Source organism: Ranitomeya imitator, chromosome 1, assembly GCF_032444005.1.
Source record: "Ranitomeya imitator isolate aRanImi1 chromosome 1, aRanImi1.pri, whole genome shotgun sequence".
Lineage (NCBI taxonomy): Eukaryota > Metazoa > Chordata > Amphibia > Anura > Dendrobatidae > Ranitomeya > Ranitomeya imitator.
Genome location: NC_091282.1, coordinates 694,548,614 through 694,571,369, shown reverse-complemented (window position 1 = coordinate 694,571,369; position 22,756 = coordinate 694,548,614). Strand labels below are relative to the sequence as shown.

Below are 22,756 nucleotides of genomic sequence, written 5' to 3'. Positions count from 1 at the left end.
AAGATCTAAAGCTACCTGACTACAGTTTGAGGCTGACATCACATCAGTGTTTCGAGTACCATCATTCTGGTCAAAAATAGGACAGGGAAAATAGAATTCATAGTAGTCACATTCATCAGGGGAGGTCACAGACGGAAGAAGCCCCCTGCATGCAAGAAAAGTGAGTGGGCCCTTTGAAGTAGAATGTCTCATCATAATGCACCCCTTGGGTAACGAGGTGCTTGTTGCTTTGGAGGTAGAAGTAGTCCCTCTTCACATCTCGGGCCCCTGTGTGACCGGACAAGTGTCACCAATGATATGTCATAATGTCTGAACTTCTTTTTTGGGGGGGTCACGTCTCATTCCCTCCCAAAAAGAGGAATAATAAAAAAGAGGTAAAAAAAAGTACCCCAAATGGTATGAGCTAAACCTATAGCTGATCCCATAAACAAGCCTTCACACAACTCCACAAAAAAGTTACAGTTAGGTCCATATATATTTGGACAGAGACAACATTTTTCTAATTTTGGTTATAGACATTACCACAATGAATTTTAAACAAAATAATTGAGATGTAGTTGAAGTTCAGACTTTCAGCTTTCATTTGAGGGTATCCACATTAAAATTGGATGAAGGGTTTAGGAGTTTCAGCTCCTTAACATGTGTTACTCTGTTTTTAAAGGGACCAAAAGTAATTGGACAGATTCAATAATTTTAAATAAAATGTTCATTTTTAGTACTTGTTTGAAAACCGTTTGTTGGCAATGACTGCCTGAAGTCTTGAACTCATGGACATCACCAGACACTGTGTTTCCTCCTTTTTGATGCTCTGCCAGGCCTTCATTGCGGTGGTTTTCAGTTGCTGTTTGTTTTGGGCCTTTCTGTCTGAAGTTTAGTCTTTAACAAGTGTAATGCATGCTCAATTGGGTTGAGATCAGGTGACTGACTTGGCCATTCAAGAATATTCCACTTCTTTGCTTTAATAAACTCCTGGGTTGCTTTGGCTTTATGTTTTGGGTCATTGTCCATCTGTAGTATGAAACAACGACCAATCAGTTTTGCTGCATTTGGCTGGATCTGAACACACAGTATGGCTCTGAATACCTCAGAATTCATTCGGCTGCTTCTGTCCTGTGTCACATCATCAATAATCACTAGTGACCCAGTGCCACTGGCAGCCATGCATGCCCAAGCCATCACACTGCTTCTGCCATGTTTTACAGATGATGAGGTATGCTTTGGATCATGAGCTGTACCACGCCTTCGCCATACTTTTCTCTTTTCCATCATTCTGGTAGAGGTTGATCTTGGTTTCATCTGTCCAAAGAATGTTCTTCCAGAACTGTGCTGGCTTTTTTAGATGTTTTTTAGCAAAGTCCAGTCTAGCCTTTTTATTCTTGAAGCTTATGAGTGGCTTGCACCGTGCAGTGAACCCTCTGTATTTACTTTCATGCAGTCTTCTCTTTATGGTAGATTTGGATATTGATACGCCGACCTCCTGGAGAGTGTTGTTCACTTGGTTGGCTGTTGTGAAGGGGTTTCTCTTCACCATGGAGATTATTCTGCGATCATCCACCACTGTTGTTTTCCGTGGGCGCCCAGGTCTTTTTGCATTGATGAGTTCACCAGTGCTTTCTTTCTTTCTCAGAATGTACCAAACTGTAGATTTTGCCACTCCTAATATTGTAGCAATTTCTCGGATGGGTTTTTTCTGTTTTCGCAGCTTAAGGATGGCTTGTTTCACCTACATGGAGAGCTCCTTTGACTACATGTTTACTTCACAGCAAAACCTTCCAAATGCAAGCACCACACCTCAAATCAACTCCAGGACTTTTATCTGCTCAACTGAGAATGACATAATGAAGGGATTGCCCACACCTGTCCATGAAATAGCCTTGGAGTCAATTGTCCAATTACTTTTGGTCCCTTTAAAAACAGGGTGGCACATGTTAAGGAGCTGAAACTCCTAAACCCTTCATCCAATTTTAATGTGGATACCCTCAAATGAAAGCTGAAAGTCTGAACTTCAACTGCATCTGAATTGTTTTGTTTAAAATTCATTGTGGTAATGTCTTTAACCAAAATTAGAAAAATGTTGTCTCTGTCCAAATATATATGGACCTAACTGTAGGTAGTTTTAGAATGGGATGACAGGCCAATTTTTTTTAGTAGTAAGACATAAAAAAAGAATACATACATTTGATATCACCGCATTCATACTGACCTGGAGAATAAAATTAAATGTTATTTTTACTGTAAAGTAAATAGCGTAAAAAAGCATAAAAAAACTAACTGCGGGTTAGCTTGTTTTTTTTTTTAAATTCAACAACATTAATTTTTTTTTTCCATTTTCCAATGGATAGAAGGTAAATTAAATGATTATATTTAAAAACTACCGTACATTTGATCCTGCTGAAAAAAAAAAACAAGCACTCATAAGGTTATCCTGCTGGTTACCCTTGGTCAAGGCTTGTGAACAGCTGTGTATTGGACACTGTCAGCATCTCCACAGAGTGTCCATTAGGTCGGGATCACACATACGCGAGATACGGCCGAGTCTCGCAGGTGAAATCCCTCCTCTGGCGCAGACATAGAGGTCATCGGAAAATTGCGGAGACATATGTGATTTTGATCCAAGTGTTGGATCAGAATCGTCAATGCAAGTTAGTGGGTCCGTGAAAAAAAATCATACCACACTCGGATGACATTTGAGTGCATTCTGAACGTCATGGACTGTCAGATTGGAGAAGATGGGGAAAACTTTTTTTTCTTTCATTTCTCCACATACGAGAAAATCAGATGCCACTCGGACCACTCTATGATCAGGGTTGCCAACTGTCTAGAAACTCCAGGACATTCCGTAAAAATAATTAAGACACTTTTTTTTTGCGCTGTCAGTAAAATGAATTAAGGCATCTGTGATTTTTTTTTTTGAAGTTGAAGAAACTTCTATAGATTACTTTGATTGTAATTATCATCATTTGCAGTTTACAGTGAATGCAGCCGATGTCTTCAAGTCAGAATTATGGACTATAGACATGGAACGCTTGTAATCAGATTGATTTATTCTGGTCTTCCATTGGGTCCGTAAAAAAATATTTTCTGTTCGGGATTTTTTTGATAAGCTGTCCAGAAAAAATAAAAAGTCAAGTTGGCAACCCTGACTCTGATCAAACTTTGATCAGAATAATCGATACTTTTCTCGTACTTGAAAAATCGGACATCTGCATGAGCCATACTTAGAGGAGACACCCACCGAAGCCTGTATTCGTACCTTGCCCATCCTACCCTCTCCACCTCTTTATAACACATGGACGTCACACAGACTACACAACAGCGCAGCGAGCTGGACCATCCACATTGGGACAGAAGCCAACGGCGAACAATAGTTGCTGGTATATGAAATTTAGACAATATATCTTCATTTATCCAACTCACTTCTGGCTTCCATCAACAATGTTTGTTTTCCAGTTCACTGTGCTCTGCAGTTTTATGTTGGATGCTAACGGTTAACAGCAGAATCGATGCCGTGAAGATGGGCACTATCCAAGTCGTCACCGTTCGGAATCATTCAGACGTTTGTTTTTTCTCACAAGTGTTCCCTCCCAAGTTTTTCAAGCATAGAACACTCACCCATTATGGTCTATGCTGCTGTTTACATTTTTGTTTTTTTGACAGCCAAAAATCAACCATGCAAATCTATGTGTCCATAGACAGCACATGTATGCCAGGCTTTGCAATTTGTCATTTTTTGCATATGAGCAAATCACTGATGAAACACTGATCCTAAAAACTGGTACACGGACCAAACACTGATATAAATGGGTATTTTTTTTTTCACTTATATGATAAAAAAAATGGACATCTAAATGAGGCCTTAAAGGGACACTGTCACCTGAATTTGGAGGGAACAATCTTCAGCCATGGAGGCGGGGTTTTCGGGTGTTTGATTCACCCTTTCCTTACCCCGCTGGCTGCATGCTGGCTGCAATATTGGATTGAAGTTCATTCTCTGTCCTCCATAGTACACGCCTGCGCAAGGCAAGATTGCATTGTGCAGGCATGTATTACGGAGGACAGAGAATGAACTTCAATCCAATATTGCAGCCAGCATGCAGCCAGCGGGTAAGGAAAGGGTGAATCAAACACCCAAAAACCCCGCCTCCATGGCTGAAGATTGTTCCCTCCAAATTCAGGTGACAGTGTCCCTTTAAGGAGATTCAGAGGGGGCTGAACGTGACAAGCAAGATGCGGTAACACTTTTTCTCAGGTGTATGTGAACTAACGTTTGGTTACAAAGGTAAAAGGGGGCGTTATAAAGTGCTGTGGTCTCCTGGGGGCCAAAATCTTCACCTTATAGCAGGCACAAAGTGACCTCATCGCCCTGAATGGATGTTACTGTCTTGATTTAAAAATGAGAAATGGAAACTAATTGTTCAATAGAGGCCGGGGACTACCAACTCTACCGGGGAGAGACTGAAAAGTCTCTCCCCATTTTGCTGACAGATAGAGAAATGGAGAAAAATGTTTTAATACATGACACAGTTCAGCAATGAGTAATGGTGTGTGCACACATTGTCTTTTAAATGGAATGGTAAAACTGGAGAGACAAAAAGTGCAAATAGTATCTTATCTGATAACACTTTGTTACAAAGGTTTTGTACCTCGAACAATTTTGAGCGTTCCTGATAGATTTTTGTCATGCTGATTTCAGAAATGACTTTAGATTTTTCCTCTCATGTAAGGTTTTTGAGAAATGATATGAAACAGGATAATATTCAGTTATAAGTCTAAAGGTACCTTCACACTCAGCGACGCTGCAGCGATACCAACAACGATGTCGATCGCTGCAGCGTCGCTGTTTGGTCGCTGGAGAGCTGTCACACAGACAGCTCTCCAGCGACCAACGATCCCGAGGTCCCCGGGTAACCAGGGTAAACATCGGGTTACTAAGCGCAGGGCCGCGCTTAGTAACCCGATGTTTACCCTGGTTACCAGCGTAAAAGTAAAAAAAACAAACACTACATACTTACCTACTGCTGTCTGTCCCCGGCGCTCTGCTTCTCTGCACTCCGCCTGCACTGACTGTGAGCACAGCGGCCGGAAAGCAGAGCGGTGACGTCACCGCTCTGCTTTCCGGCTGACCGACGCTCACAGCCAGTGCAGGAGGAGTGCAGAGAAGCAGAGCGCCGGGGACAGACAGCGGTAGGTAAGTATGTAGTGTTTGTTTTTTTTACTTTTACGCTGGTAACCAGGGTAAACATCGGGTTACTAAGCGCGGCCCTGCGCTTAGTAACCCGATGTTTACCCTGGTTACCAGTGAAGACATCGCTGGATCGGTGTCACACACGCCGATCCAGCGATGTCTGCAGGGAGTCCAGCGACAAAATAAAGTTCTGGACTTTCCTCAGCGACCAACGATCTCCCAGCAGGGGCCTGATCGTTGGTCGCTGTCACACAGAACGATTTCCTTAACGATATCGTTGCTACGTCACAAAAAGCAACGATATCGTTAACGATATCGTTATGTGTGAAGGTACCTTTAAAACTCATATGAACATTTTCTGAAACAGTATAATCTGAATTTTCCACTGAAATAACATAAATCGCTGATCTACACATATGCAAGCACTTATTATGCGAATTGCGCGCAGGCACAGTGAATCATTCGGCTGACCATGTACGGAGCATACCACATCTCCTGGGCAGGGGAGGAATCAAAAGACAATACTGACATTACAGCAGGGGATCACAGCAATGTGTCACTAAAAATGCATTTTCTACATTCTCACTTGGACTTTTTTCCAGCCAATCTTGATGCCGTTAGCAATGAACACTTTTAAAGATTTCACCAAGACATTGCGCTGATGGAGAAAAAGACAAAAGGTACCAGGGAAAGTGGAGTACGTCAATGCTGGCTGACTATTGCAGGAATCTTATTTGAGTAGCATCTGACACAGATGAGAAACAAAAGTCGCCTGCAAAACACTTTTGAACAATTGCTTTTGCTACTGACATCGATACATATGTATGTAGTGTCTCGGACGTCATAATGTAGACTATAAACTGTTGTTTCATAACCCCTTACTGCCAGCTGACGGAATAGTACGTTAGCTGGCAGTATCCCCCGCTTTGAAGTGGCCTCCAGCGGTGAGCCCACCTCAAGGCTGCGACATGTCAGCTGTTTTTAACAGATGACATGTGACCGAAATAGGCACGAGAGGAATCGTGATCCACCCGAGCCTATAAAGTAGTTAAATGCCGCTGTCAAACTCTGACCGCGAGCATTTAAGTGCACTTCCGGACGTCCAGAAATGCGCGCAGCGACGACCCCCGTTGCCATCACAACCAGAGATCTCCTCGTGACCTCTATGGTTGTTGATGGCAGATTGCTATGAGCACCACCCTGTGGTCAGCGCTCATAGCAAGCCTGTAATTTTGGTTGCATAGAGGTTATCTGAGCATTACCTCAATGTAGCAGAGCCAATCACGCTATATCAGCTTTTACTCTCCTATGGAGGCTATTGACGCATGCCAAAATTTAAAAAAAAAAGTGTTTAAAAATATTTAAAAAAACCATAAAAGTTCAAATCATCCACCTTTCGCCCCAATCAAAATTAAAAAAAAAATCAAACCTACACATATTTGGTATCGCCGCATTCAGAATCTCCCGCTCTATCACTAAAGAAAAGAATTAACATGATCGCTAAATGGCGTAACGATAAAAAAAATCAAAACGCCAGAATTACTTTTTTTTCGCTGCAACATTGAATTAAAATGCAATAACGGGCAAACAAAAGAACGTATGTGCACAAAAGTGGTATTCTTAAAAACGTCAGCTTGTCCCACAAAAATAAGCCCTCACATGGCCATATTGACGGAAAAATAAAAAAGTTATGGCTCTGGATAGAAGGGGAGCGAAAAACAAAAAAATCGAAAAAAGCTCCGGTCATGAAGGGGTTAAAAACCTTACGTGATACAGACTTTTGGAGCACATATTCCTGTTCAGCATATCAAAATCTATAAGATAAAATAACATTTTCTTAGGGGACAAGAACTTCCCTAAAATTTGTTGCGCAGTGTAACCAAGTGGTCTTTAAATATTACAAGGTCTGCTCACCTGATAGGGTTGTGACATTCACAACTTCTATAGAAGCATATAAAGGCTGCAGCTGGACACCAAGGAGATACATTGCAACGAATGAGGAATACGGTGGTTCAGAGTCCGCGCTGCCCAAGGTTCAAAGATATGCGGTTTATTATGTCAACGCATTTCAAGATTCTCAAACCTCTTCATCAGGACCAAAACAAAATGATAAGATACAACTCAAAAAGCACGGGAATATATGGACAACGAACCCTTGCAGTCATATTTGATGCCACGTCATTGTAGCAGATGCAAAGATTGCAAGCAGAATAAAGCAAAGTATGTAACTGTAAAAACAAAGTGTATGTAATTGTGACAGATGTATAAAGATAAAAAATTAAATATACACACGTGGTCAAAATTGTTGGTACCCCTCGTTTAATGACCAAAAAACCAACAATGGTCACAGAAATAGCTTGAATCTGACAAATAAAAGATCTATGAAAATGAACAAATGAAAGTCAGACATTGCTTTTCAACCATGCTTCCACAGAATTTAAAAAAAATAAAACTCATGAAATAGGCCTGGACAGAAATTATGGTACACCTGAAAATAAGATGACAAAAAAGACATGTTAAATCAAGGTGCCCACTAACTAGCATCACAGGTGTCTACAATCTTGGAATCAGTGAGTGGGCCTGTATATATGGCTACAGATACTCACTGTGCTGTTTGGTGACATGGTATGTATCACACTCAACATGGACCAGGCGGAGGAAAGAGTTGTCTCAGGAGATTAGAAAGAAAATTATAGACAAACATGTTAAAGGTAAAAGTTATAAGACCATCTCCAAGCAGCTTGATGTTCCTTTGACTACAGTGGCACATATTTATTCAGCAATGTTAGATCCATGGGACTGTAGCCAACCTCCCTGGACGTGGCCGCAGGAGGAAAATTGATGACAAATCAAAGAGACGGATAATACGAATAGTAACAAAAGAGCCCAGAAAAACTTCTAAACAGATTAAAGGTGAACTTCAAGCTCAAGGATCATCAGTATCAGATCGCAATATCCGTCGTTGTATGAGCCATAGTGGACATCAGTGTTGAAAAAAAAAATCATAAAAAAGCCAGACTGGAATTTGCCAAACTACATGTTGACAAGCCACAAAGCTTCTGGGAAAATGTCCTATGGACAGATGAGACAAAAATGGAACTTTTTGGCAAGGCACATCTGCTCTATGTTCACAGATGGAAAAATGAAGCATATCAAGAAAAGAACACTGTGAAACACGGAGGAAGCTCTGTTATGTTCTGGGGCTGCTTTGCTGCATCTGGCACACGGTCTCTAGAATTTGTGCAGGGTACAATGAAATCTGAAGCCTATCAAGAGATTCTAGAGAGAAATGTTCTGCCCAGTGACAGAAAGCTTGGTCTCAGTCGCAGGACATGGGTCTTGCAACAGGATAATGGCCCAAAACACACAGCTAAAAACACCCAGGAAGGGCTAAGAGGAAAACTAAGAGGACTATTCTGAAGAGGCCTTCTATAAGCCCTAACCTAAATCCTATTGAGCATCTTTGGAAAGAGCTGAGATCACCGTTTGGAAAAGGAGACCTTCAAACACGGGACAACTGGAGCAGTTTGCTCTTGAGGAGTGGCCAAAATACCTGCCGAGAGGTGCAGAAGTCTCATTGACAGTTATAGGAATCGTTTGATTGCAGTGATTGCCTCAAAAGGTTGTGCAACAAAATATTAAGTTAAGGGTACCATCATTTCTGTCCAGGCTGTCCAGGCTTCTTTCATCTGTTGTGTTTGAAACTGTTAAACTGTAAAGCGCTGCGGAATATGTTGGCGCTATATAAATAAAGATTATTATTATTATTATTTTATTCTGTGGAAGCATGGTTGAAAAGCAATGTCTGACTTTCATTTGTTCATTTTCATATATCTTTTATTTATTATTACTTTTGACAGATTCAAGTTATTTCTGTGACCATTGTGCGTTTTTCTGTCATTAAACGAGGGGTACCAACAATTTTGACCACGTGTGTATGTATGTCGCATTTTACAAAAATATATTTTTTAAGTATGTTGTCATGTGTAAAAATTCGGGGGATCAAACTCATTCTTAAAAATTGGAATATTTGGTGTGTATGCCAGGTGAGACACTAGTGCAGTTGGCATACACACTGAACACTCCAACATTGTCTTTATATTCCCGCAATTTTTAAGTTGTATCTTATCATTGTGGTTTGGCCCTGATGAAGAGGTTTGAAAATGTTGAAAAGCGTTAAATTAACATACTAAACCGCATTCCTGCTTCACCTTCATGTGTGATTATAGCTCTAGCAGCGTGGCCTCCGTATTACCAGAATACCACCGTATTCTTCAATTATTGCCACGTTGTTGTTTTTTGACATCGGTGCACTGATGAGTTTTACTAGGCAAAGCTGCTTTAGGAAGACGTTGGTGGTCATTTTCCTAAGGTCTATTGCAATATCTGGCAGCCAATGGTAATGATCCCATGCTCTTCTATACATTGTAATAGTACAGATCAGTTATCTTTAGTGATGTACAGTGAATAAATAGTGATTCTCTCAGTCATGCTTCTCAGAGCTCAAAGTTGTAATACAGGAAATAAGGCAATTTACACTTACCTATAATTGCAAACAAGTCTTTAAAGGAATTACTATATACACTGTGTGCAGAATTATTAGGCAAGTTGTATTTTAAAGGATTATTTTTACTATTGATCAACAACTATGCTCTCAATCAACCCAAAAGACTCATAAATATCAAAGCTTAATATTTTTGGAAGTTGGAGTTTTTTTTTTTTAGATTTGGCTATCTTAGGAGGATATCTGTTTGTGCAGGTAACTATTACTGTGCAGAATTATTAGGTAACTTAATAGAAACCAAATATATTCCCATCTCACTTGTCTATTTTCACAAGGTAAACCAATATCACTGCACAAAATTTAGAAATAAACATTTTCTGACAAGCAAAAACAAAATCCCCCCAAAATAGTGACCAATATAGCCACCTTTCTTTATGATGACACTCAACAGCCTTCCATCCATAGATTGTTAGTTGCTTGATCTGTTTACGATCAACATTGCGTTCAGCAGCCACCACAGCCTCCCAGACATTGTTCCGAGAGGTGTACTGTTTTCCCTCCCTGTAGATCTCACATTTTATGAGGGACCACAGGTTTTCTATGGGATTCAGATCAGGTGAACAAGGGGGCCATGTCATTATTTGTTCTTCTTTGAGACCTTTACTGGCCAGCCACGCTGTTGAGTAGTTGGAGGCATGCGATGGAGCATTGTCCTGCATGAAAATCATGTTTTTCTTGAATGATACCGACTTCTTCCTGTACTACTGCTTGAAGAAGTTGTCTTCCAGAAACTGGTAGTAGGTCTGGGAGTTGAGCTTCACTCCATCTTCAACCCGAAAAGGTCCCACAAGCTCATCTTTGATGATACCAGCCCATACCAGTACCCCACCTCCACCTTGCTGGCGTCTGAGTTGGAGTGGAGCTCTCTGTCCTTTACTGATCCAGCCTCTGGCCCATCCATCTGGCTCATCAAGAGTCACTCTCATTTCATCAGTCCATAAAACCTTTGAAAAGTCAGTCTTAAGATATTTCTTTGCCCAGTCTTGACGTTTTATCTTATGTTTCTTTTTCAAAGGTGGTCGTTTTTCAGCCTTCCTTACCTTGGCCATGTCCCTGAGTATCGCACACCTTGTGCTTTTTGTTACTCCAGTAACATTGCAGCTCTGAAATATGGCAAAACTGGTGGCAAATGGCATCTTGGCAGCTTCACGCTTGATTTTCCTCAATTCATGGGCAGTCATTTTGCACCTTTTTTGCCCAACATGCTTCTTGCGACCCTGTTGGCTATTTGCCATGAAACGCTTGATTGTTCGGTGATCACACTGCAAAAGTTTGGCAATTTCAAGACTGCTGCATCCCTCTGCAAGACATCTCACAATTTTGGACTTTTCAGAGCCCGTCAAATCTGTCTTCTGCCCCATTTTGCCAAAGGAAAGATAGTTGCCTAATAATTAAGCCACCTTATATAGGGTTTTGATGTCATTAGACAACATCTGTCCTCATTACAGAGATGCACATCACCTGATTTACTTAATTGGTAGTTGGCTCTCAAGCCTGAACAGCTTGGAGTAGGACAACATGTATAAAAAGTATCATGTGATCAAAATACAACTTGCCTAATAATTCTGCACACAGTGTACATGTCCACACCGGCCAGCAATTGCCCATGTCGGCTAAACGCTCAGAAAGTTAAGTAAATCGATATTTAGGCAAGCTTAAAAATTATCATTCTTTGTATCACATAGTCATAGGTAATCAGTACATGTCCCCGTCCTGCTGATAACATAATGTTCTATGCGCACAGCATAATTGTAGTCAGGTATGTAATGATCACAGTCTCAGAGGGTACAACTTAGCTCATGCAGGAGGGGGCCCACCGACACCAGCATGTATTTGAACTGGATGTGCTTCTGAGGACACATATTCAGCTGAATTACATTGAGGTGCAGAGACCCGTCTGATCCCTGTAGCACAATACAAGCTGCCAGCCAGTCATAGGTTACATCTGACTTTGGCGTGCAATTCACTGACTATGCATGGCAGTGACGTCATACACTGGCACACTGAAGTCAGCTGACGGCTCCCGCACTGGCTACAGAAGAGGACGATGCGTGGTATGGGAGTGTGGGAAAGTGGGTAGAATTCTTTTTTTTAATGCGATAAAGAACAGCTGCAGAACAGGGAACATATATATATATATATATATCAGGATGGACCCAGGCTGGGGGCCATATATACCAGTATATGGGTCTTATAAACCAGGATGGGGCCAGGATAAGAGACAGATATACCAGGATGGGAGACTTATATACCAGGAAGGGGGACATATACATCAGGATGGGCGTAGGATGGAGAACATGTACACTCCCTGACAGAAGTTTTGTCGCTTATCCATTGTATGTAAATAAAAGCTTATAACCTGACGTTAAATTCATCCATTGGTTGTATAAATTATTCTTTTGATAGCTGAAACCCTCCGAAATGTGGTTTAGGTTAAGAAAATAAATTGGCATCAATGCAGAAATATTGATCAGTTAATGGACACAGAATGGTCAGATTTTGGCAAGACAGAAGTTTTTTCACCCACAGAAAGTAATGTGATATTCAAACAAATAATTAACTTAAAATACAAATATATGTTGCATAACATTGGTGAATGAAGTTGTGGTGCTATAAGTCATATTTAATATTTTGTGTGACTTCCATGAGCTTGAAGGACTGCATCCATGCGGTTCAACAATGATTCATACAATTTGTTAATGAAGTCATCAGGAATAGCAAAAGAATGCAGTCTTACTTTCCTCCCAGAGCTCATCTAGAGTCTTTGGTTTTGTCTTACAAGCTTTCTCTTTCATCCTACCCCAAACATTCTCAATGATGTTCATGTCTGGTGACTGGGCTGGCCAGTCCTTGAGCACCTTGATCTTTATTGTCTGGAGGAACTTTGTTGTAGAGATGGATGTCTGAGATGGAGCACCATCCTGCTGCAGAATTTGACCCCTTTTATGATTTGGAATATAAGAGGTAGCTAATACTTCTTGATATTTTAGGCTATTGATATTGCCTTCCACCTTGCAAATGTCTTGCACACCCCTATACTGAATGTAACCCCAGATCATGATCTTTCCACCACCAAATTTAACTGTTTTCTGGGTGTATTTTGGATCCATACGGGCTCCAGTAGATCTCCTGCAGTATTTGCGGCGGCTGTGGTGTAATTCTACTGAAGATTCATCAGAGAAATCCACCTTCTGCCACTTTTCCAGCATCCATCTGTTTAGCAGGCTGTGGGATTTTGCAAATGCCACACAGTTTTTTATTTGCCTGTTGTTTAGTGCTGGCTTCTGGGCACGGATTCGACCATGGAGGCTATTTCAAGACAGAATCCTTCATACTGTTCTAGTTGACACAGGGACTTGAGGTGACTAGGCCTCTTGGAGCTCTGCTGCAGTTTAAGAGGGGCTTGCTTTGGATTTTCCAACCAACAAACATTCCTCCTGAGTAGTTGTCTTGCGGGGTCTGCCGGACCTGGGCTTGTCAAACACATCTCCAGTCTCTTGAAATCTTTTTGTAATTCTTTGTACTTGACGCTGATACACATTAAAGGTGCCAGCCACTTCTGCAGTGGATCTCGTCTTCAGCCTCTTGATAATCCAGGCTTTGGTCGCAGGGTGGATTTTTGGCATGTTGTCAGAGCTCAAGTTGCAGTTCAAGTGAAGGTCTGGGGTGCTGGGTTTCTTTTTATACACATACACTAATTAACAGATCATTTACTGAGCACAGGTGAGGATGTAAACTAAGATTGGGTGCATTATATGACCATGCGACAAAACGTTTGTCTTGCCAAAATCTGACAATTCTGTGTCCATTAACTGATCAATATTTCTGCATTGATGCCAATTTATTCTCTTAACCTAAACCACATTTCGGAGGGTTTCAGTTTTCAAAAGAATAATTTATACTACCAATGGATGAATTTAACATCATGTTATAAGCTTTTATTTACATAACATGGATAAGCAACATAACTTCTGTCAGGGAGTGCATACTAGGATGGTGGACATATATACCATTGTGTGGGACATATATACCAGTATGTGGGTCATATATACCAGGATGGGGCCCAGGATAAGCGACATATATACCAGGATGGGAGACTTATATACTAGGAAGGGGCCCAGGATGGGGGGGGGGCGCATATATAAAATAATGGGGGAGAGGGGCAATCTGTATGCTCTTATAGGGTTTAGAATGCTACAAGGGCTCCCCATACATCTGACCAACATGTGTGGGAAGATACAGGTACAAATTATCTACAGGGGCAGTAATGATCATTTTGTGCCCATGGTAGTGCAGTCAGGCTGTGTAAACAGGCCATTAAACTACTGGCGATCAGGGTTGCCAACTGTCTAGAAGTTCCTGGACAAGTCTGTAAAAATAGAACCCTTTTTTTGCCATGTCCATAGATAAAATCCTACTGAATCTTTCTCAACATTTGGCCACAAACCCCACATTCTTAGTCAAAATGCAATTCATACATGTGTCTGCTGCTGTTTTTACCCCTAAAGTAACCTTTTTGTTGAAGTCGTCCTTTGGTCATTTGACTAATTTCACATTTGATCTTTGTTTTATGGTTGTGTATATTCTTTTAGGTTTTGGCTTAAAAACTTACATGCGGAGACCACAAGAATAAGAGTATTTCGAAAATAAGACCTGATGGGCACATAGTAGCAATGTTGGTCATTGCAAACAAAAGTTCCTCTCTTTGCCTGGTTCCTGGCAATCTGAATGATGGCAAAGTAAAATACACTGATTGCTGATATTGGAGTGAGAACACCACCACTAAGTAGCATCACGCTATAAGCCATGGTTGTTGAGTTGAGTGAGGGCAAACACACATAGGCATCTTTGTTGAAGCTGTAGTCTCCAAAACCCATGAAAGGTAGGGCAGCCAAAACTATGGCGTAAATCCATAGGAAAATCAAGATAATCCAAATACGTCTCTTGGTGACTATTTGAGCATATCGTAGAGGAAAACAGATTTCCGTAAACTTGTCGACAGTTGCCCACACCAGGGAGTTTAATGATGCCAACTGCAATAGAACAAACATGAATCCTGCAAGTTTACAGGCAATGTTGTTATTCAAGAAGGCACCACCTCCAAGGCAGCTGTAAATTGCAACGGAGATGACACTTATTCCAAAAAGCATGTCACATAAGCTGAGATTAAGTATTAAAGCCCAGGTGTCTGTGCGCAGTTTCAAGTGTGAAGCAAATAGTAAAAGTAAGGTGAGGTTTGCACTCACAGCACCAACACTTGTGCTGATTATAAGCGTTGCATAGACAATCAGGACAGATGACATCTTAATCCGAGGATGCAGTTGAAGGTTCTTTACTTCAGGGCTTATGTCCACGTGTTGTCACCATCTCACCTGTAGTGTGCAAAGACAATAAATATATATGTATGAGAACAGTCTTTTTTTAACAAATACGGCTTAAATTCGTACTGTATTATAACAAATCTCGTAATATATCCTATCAAAGAAATTAACTTTTTTCTCCACTTATTAGCCACCTTTCCCTCTGCCTCATGAACTGAACAGACACTCAGAAAAACAGTTTAATCCATGTCCAAGATGAGACAGACATGCAGTTTACTGTAGTGTCAAGATACACAACTGATTTTACTGCATGGAGAGGGGATTGAGGAGCAGGGTGAGAAATCATGCAGAGGGAGACACAAACAGATTGTGTTGAGGATTCTAACAAGCCTTTTAACTCACTGGGGGGCAGACACAGATAATAAAGAGCTTCGTGCATGAAATTGTGTTATCCTATAGTACATCATAAAGGAACTTATTATTTCTCTCTAACAATCCTCCAGGAAATGTGATATACTGTATATAAACATACATACATACAATGGGTGACATTATGTATTGAACATATCACCAATTTGCTAATTTAATATGTTTCTAAATGTGCTATTGACATGAAATTCTCACCAGATGTTGGTAACAACCCATCCAATCCACACAGGCAAAAAATTCAAACCACAGATATCCATAAATTACCTTATGTGTTATAATGAGAAAAGACATGGGAAAAAAAGTATTGAACACATGAAGAAAGATATGCAAAAATCCATGGAAAGTTATGACTCCAGCTGAAATCTATCAGTAATTTGAAAGTAATCCTGCCACTTACTGAAAATATCAGCTGGTTCAACTGATGGCCTACACAAAGTTGCCTCATTACCAAGGTGCCACACAAGAAACCTCTCATGATGGGTAAAACCAGTGAGCTGTCTCAAGACCTTCACAACCTTATTGTTTCAAATCCAGATGTCGAAACAATATAATTTCACGACAAACCGGCCACGGCCAGGTGTTCTCCACAAAAGTTTATTGCAAGGACTGAAGAATTATCAGAACAGAGCCATAGACTATCTGTGGAGAGCTACAGAAAGACCTGGAATCAGGAGGTACAATTGTTTCAAAGAAAACTATAAGAAAGGCACTTAACTTCCATGGCCTGTACGCAGGTTCACTATGTAAGACTTCATTGCTTAGCAAGAAGCATGATCAAGCACATTTAAAATTTGCTCAACAGCATTTAGATAAGCATGTGAAATACTGGGAGAATATAGTCTGGTCAGATAAGACCAAAATTGATTTCAGTAGATACCATAATATATAACATGTAGGCCAAAAGATATTGCATATGACCCCAAAAACACCATACCAACAGTGAAGTTTGAAGGTGGGAACATCATGTAACATAGTTAGTAAGGCCGAAAAAAGACATTTGTCCATCCAGTTCAGCCTATATTCCATCATAATAAATACCCAGATCTACGTCCTTCTACAGAACCTAATAATTGTATGATACAATATTGTTCTGCTCCAGGAAGACATCCAGGCCTCTCTTGAACCCCTCGACTGAGTTCGCCATCACCACCTCCTCAGGCAAGCAATTCCAGATTCTCACTGCCCTAACAGTAAAGAATCCTCTTCTATGTTGGTGGAAAAACCTTCTCTCCTCCATGGTGTGGGAGGTTTTTCAGTATATGGCACTCCCAAGGATGAAGAAAGGATGAATGAACAAATGTGCCAAGACATTCTTGATAATAATCTGCTGCAATCTGCCAGGATGATGAAGATGCAATGATGACGGACATTTCAGCAAGACAATGATCCCAGACACACAGCCAATGAAAAAGATAGCATGAAAATAAGAGTTTGCAATTTTTTTGCTTTTCCTATATGCTGCTTTTCTTCGGCAATAAGAACTCTTCTTGCATTGTTTATAGCTTTTTGTCAAGGGGACTAACCACCAAAGGATGGTCGAACAAACACAGTGTCTGATAGTTAAAGGGCCTCTGTCACCCCCTCCAGCCGTTATAAACTAAAAGAGCCACCTTGTGCAGCAGTAATGCTGCATTCTAACAAGGTGGCTCTTTTAGTTTTTGGTGCAGTTATTCCCAAAATAAAGCGTTTTATAATTTCGCCAAAATACCTTTCTTTAGACAGGGAGGCAGGTCTTAACCCCCCTGCTTGAAACGCCACACTGCCGTCACTCAAATCTTCAGGGGCACCGGGCGCCGCCCCCTCCGCGCTGTTTTCCCATGAAATCCGGCGCCTGCGCTGTTTAGTACTGTCTGGTGCAGGCACAGTGAGCTCTGGCCATCTGATCTCACATGCAGTCTTGCAGACTGCGCCTGCACCAGCCAGTACTAAACAGCGCAGGTGTCGGATTTCATGGGAAAACAGCGCGGAGAGGGCGGCGCCCGGCGCCCCTGAAGATTTGAGTGACAGCAGTGTGGCTTTTCAAGCAGGGGAGTGAGGACCTGCCTCCCTGTCTAAAGAAAGGTATTTTGGCGAAATTATAAAACGCTTTATTTTGGGAATAAATGCACCAAAAACTAAACGAGCCACCTTGTCAGAATGCAGCATTACTGCTGCACAAGGTGGCTCTTTTAGTTTATAACGGCTGGAGGGGGTGACAGAGGCCCTTTAAGTCTTGAAATCTCAGTCACCCCCCTTTTATAAAGCATTCTGTGAGTGAGAATTCGTAGATGATCTTGCAATAAGTACAGAGTGCCAAATCATCACATGAAATTATGAAAACAGAATGCTCATTCATCAGATGAAATTATTTGGCCTGGACAAGAGATCACCATTCTCAGCAGCTCATTCTCAACCTATTCTCATTGATCGACCCATTACAGATTGTTCAGTATGTATCATTGATCATGTCCTGTTCGTCTAAACAGGCAAATAAACGACTGCCAATCGGTAAATTATTTCCAATTGGTGGTCATTTAATGTTGCAAATTGGGGGGTGGGGGTAAACACTCTTAACCACTGCTCATTTCCCCCATAAGCACTGTTATTTCTATTTGTAAATATACACATATTGGTGTAAAAATGCATAAGTCTGAGTTCACACATCCCGTATTCATCCGTTTTAAATGGATCCTGTAAACTAAAAAACTGGATCATTTTCAAACTGATGAAAAATTCATAAGCAATTTAAAATTGACCACATTATTTTGACTTTAATGATTTAACAAATGGAGCCCTCAACAATCAGTTTTCTTAGACGGGATGACGTTGTGCCTGCACATTCCTGTCACCTGAGCTGTGCACCTTGCAGTGATGGGTTTAAGGGGAGTCTCAGGAGCTGAACTCCCGATGATCTGTAATTATAAGGGCATTTAAATATGAACAAAAATGTATACGGGTCAGGGCACACATTGTACTTGTGTTGCGTTTTTTTCTGAGCAGTTTTGTCACAAAGACTTATGGATTTCCTAGTGCCAGGAAAGTGAATGAGATTCCTGAAATTTCGAGAACATGTTGCTTATTTTTGTATTGCAGATTTGCAGCAGATTTATATGTTCAGCGTGTCAATTTTTTTTTTGCTGCAAATTTCACCCATACTAATGAGTATGAGTCTGCAACAAAAAATGCTTGCAAAAAAACTTAACAAAAATGCACGCATTTAAGGGTAAGTTCACACTAGTTATTTTTTTTTTTAGAGTTTGTTTTTCTGCAGCAAAACCTGATCTCCTGGCAGGAAAGAAGCTGCAAAAAAAAGCATGTTTTTCTTGGCATTTTTTATTTGCTTTGTGAGCGTTTTTTTTGCGGCAGTTTTGGCATTCTAGATTTGTCTCTTGTGAATGCTGATAAAGTTTAGTGTTGAAAAAAGTCATATTCCATAGAATCAGACTTTGGCACAAAAAAATGCAGCAAAAACTGATACCTGCGTTTTTGGTGTGTTCTTTTTTCAGCTTTTTTCAACACCCATTCAAGTCAATAGAAGCAAAAGAGAGTATAAATACATTACAGTATGGGATCACAACTGATTCTTACTTTGAGGTAAAACATTGCTTAAAAACAGGCAGGGATATGCTTTATCTTGCAAAAAGAATCATCTGTGCTCCCGTGCTGTAATAACACAGCCATTATGGGCGGCACGGTGGCGCAGTGGTTAGCACAGCAGCCTTGCAGCGCTGGAGTCCTGGGTTCAAACCCCACTCAGGACAACATCTGCAAAGAGTTTGTATGTTCTCTCCGTGTTTGCGAGGGTTTCCTCCGGGCACTCCGGTTTCCTCCCACATTCCAAAGACATACTGATAGGGAATTTAGATTGTGAGCCCCATCGGGGACAGCAATGATAATGTGTGCAAAATGTAAAGCGCTGCGGAATATGTTAGCGCTATATAAAAATAAAGATTATTATTATTATTACACAGTATATACCAGGGGCACATTAATAAGATTATCTCAGCACAGGAACATTATTTTTTAACACATCCAATTGTGAAAATTATTAATATTCCAACATCTAATAATTAAAATGTACTTTGTTTGTGGGAAAACTCCTTCAACCCCTTAGTGACCACCGATAATGTCTTTTTCCTGACCTGCAATATAAGAGACTAGCAGCCCCCAATGGGTGACAATCCAGCACCTGTCGGCTGTACACTATAGCTGACAACTTGCTGCACCAGCTATGATCTGTGTTGGTACCAACTCGTTTAACCCCTTTAATGCTGCTGTCAATAATGACTACAGGTTCTAGATAGTTCTAGGTGGTTATCAGAGTGTGGGGGCTTCCTATTTAACCCTATCGGCACCCTGAGATCTTGATTGTGTGGCCCTGATGTTTGCGATGGCAATTCATGGCCTGATAATGGCCTTAGAATCTGCCAGCTATAGCGGCCTGTGTAGAAGTTATCAGCATTTAGATGGTAAAAATACATTTCTTCATTCCGGTTATGCCATTTTGCATTAATTCCCGAAAAGCACCTGAAGGGTTAATAAACTACCTGGAAGCAATTTTGAATATATTGAGGGGCGCTGTTTTTAAAATGTATCACTTTTGGGGTTACCAATATATAGGACCCCCATTTAGTTGCTTCCTCGAATAGGTCGTCATGGACGTTTCTAAGGTGGCACATATTATCCATTACCTCGACGACTTCTTGTCCCTCGGCCCAAAAGATTTGCCACAGTGTGAATACACGCGGTAGTCCACCTGTGAGAAGGAGAGAGCTGGAGCGAGACACCCCAGAGCCGAGGGGTTAGATTGAGAAAGGAAGAAGGCGGTGTAGCTTGCTTCATGGGTGGGGTACTCTGCTGAGTAGCAGAAATTGCTACTAGGCCCAAAAGGATTTCCTGGGCTAGATGCCGTTAAAAAATAGTACTTAGGTAAACAGGTGGTGTAGCTTGCTTCATGGGTGGGGTGCTCTGCTGAGTAGCAGAAATTGCTGCTAGGCCCAAAGGATTTCCTGGGCTAGATGCCGTTAAAAAATAGTACTTAGGTAAACAGGCGGTGTAGCTTGCTTCATGGGTGGGGTACTCTGCTGAGTAGCACAAAATGCTACTAGGCACAATAGGATTTCCTGGGCTAGATGCAGTTAAAAATTAGTAATTGGATAAACAGGTGGTGTAGCTTGCTTCATGGGTGGGGTACTCTGCTGAGTAGCACAAAATGCTACTAGGCCCAAAAGGATTTCCTGGGCTAGATGCAGTTAAAAATTAGTACTTAAATGAACAGGCGGTGTAGCTTGCTTCATGGGTGGGGTACTCTGCTGAGTAGCACAAAGTGCTACTAGGCCCAAAAGGATTTCCTGGGCTAGATGCAGTTAAAAATTATTACTTAGATAAACAGGCGGTGGGTGGGTGGGCTACTCTGCTGACTAGCAAACACTGAAGCTTTGGAGCAGACCTCTGAATCCCAGGCCATAGTATGAGTAAACAACTCTGCAGACGACCCCACCCACCTGGAATTGACGATGGCAACATCATGTAAAACACAGCAAGGGAACTCAATATAGAGTCTCCATTTTTTCCAAATATTCGGCCACAGACACCAGTTAAGTGGCATCAATTTTGCCAGAGTTTTTTTAAAATGGTTGGTGAGGTGATTTTCAAAAATTATCAAGCTTTTAGTCTCCCCAGGATGACACAGGGGTAGAAAAGTCCTTGCGGATCCAGGATTTGGTCATCTTGATGAACGTTAGTCTGTCTACATTGTCACTGGACAGCCGCGTGGGCTTATCTGTCAGCACACCACCAGCAGCGCTGAACACATGTTCAGAGAGAACGCTGGCTGCGGGCACGACAAGATCTCCAAGGCGTGAGTGGCGAGCTCACGCCATTTTTCAAGATTGGAAGCCCAAAATGAGCAAGGGTCCAGTTCCACAGTCATGGCATCGATGTTAACTTGGAGATACTCTTGTACCATCCTCTCTAGGCGTTGGCTGTGCGTCAGACTTCTTGTCTCCTGTGGCCTTGCAAAGGATGGTCTAAAAAATCTTGAACTATTGGAAAAAATTGCTGTTACCACCAGATACAATGTTACTGTTACGGATTGAGTGATGACTCGATAGTCCCACGGTTGGCAAGTTAGAACTCAGAGATTCACTACGTGAATCACCACTGGTGTTTTGTGGAAAAGCAGATGTAAGATTCTGTAACAGTCTCTGCTGATACTCCTGCATGCGTGAATCCCTTTCTATGGCAGGAATTATTTTGCCAAATTTACTTTTGTACCAGGGATTGCTTACACCTAAAGAACATCTCTAGAATCCGCCCTTTTCTCACCATGGAGACAGCTAAAACCCTCAGTCGCCCTGATCCACTCCCGCCTGGACTACTGTAACGCTCTATTAATTGGCCTTCCCCTCACTCGACTTTCCCCTCTCCAGTCCATCCTTAATGCAGCAGCCAGGGTCGTCCATCTGGCTAATCGTTACTCGGACGCGTCCGCTCTTCGCCAGTCGTTACACTGGCTACCCATTCATTACAGGATACAATTCAAAGTACTTGTTCTCACCCACAAAGCTCTCCACAGTGCGGCACCCCCTTACATCTCCTCCCTCATTTCTGTCTATCAGCCTAACAGACCACTGCGCTCTGCAAATGACTTTCGATTAACCTCTGCACTAATCCGTACCTCCCACTCCCGACTCCAAGACTTCTCCCGTGCTGCGCCAATCCTCTGGAATGCTCTACCCCAAGATATTAGGACCATCCATAATTTGCATAGTTTTAGGCGCTCGCTCAAAACACATTTGTTCAGAGCGGCCTATCACGTTCACTAATCAAAGTCATTTTATGTTTGTGTGTGTGTGTAGCCCATTCACTATCCCCATCTATTCCCCAACCCCTGAAGATGGCTGGACCATGATTGTAAATACATCATTGTAAATACACACCTGTACTTTGCATCTCCCCCACCTCATTGTAGATTGTAAGCTCTCACGAGCAGGGTCGTCTTATTTTGCTTTAATTATTGTATTGTTAACGTTGTTACTTATGACTTTTGTGTTTGAAACTGTTAAACTGAAAAGCGCTGTTGGCGCTATATAAATAAAGATTATTATTATTATTATTATTATTATTATTGTGGCAACCCAGTAGTCGGCAATACTTCGGATTCTGACAATCCGAGGGTCATGTTGCAGGTAGTGCAGCAAGAAGTCACTCATGTATCTTGCGCATCCAGGAGCACCAAGTCCTTGTTGTCTTGGTGGTGACGAGGTGAGAATAGCT

General features: G+C 41.4%; 1 protein-coding gene and 1 long non-coding RNA gene across 2 annotated transcripts in view; one reads left to right on the top strand and one right to left on the bottom strand.

The window, feature by feature from the left end:
- LOC138658040 (uncharacterized) overlaps positions 1–15,116 on the bottom strand; it is a 41,462-nt gene extending 26,346 nt beyond the window's left edge. Inside the window, exon 1 of the long non-coding RNA XR_011317309.1 lies at positions 14,996–15,116. This is a non-coding gene — a long non-coding RNA (uncharacterized lncRNA). The remainder of the gene's footprint in view (positions 1–14,995) is intronic.
- LOC138642474 (protein transport protein Sec23A) overlaps positions 1–22,756 on the top strand; it is a 354,941-nt gene that overhangs the window by 208,977 nt on the left and 123,208 nt on the right. The gene's annotated exons all lie outside the window — the stretch shown is intronic.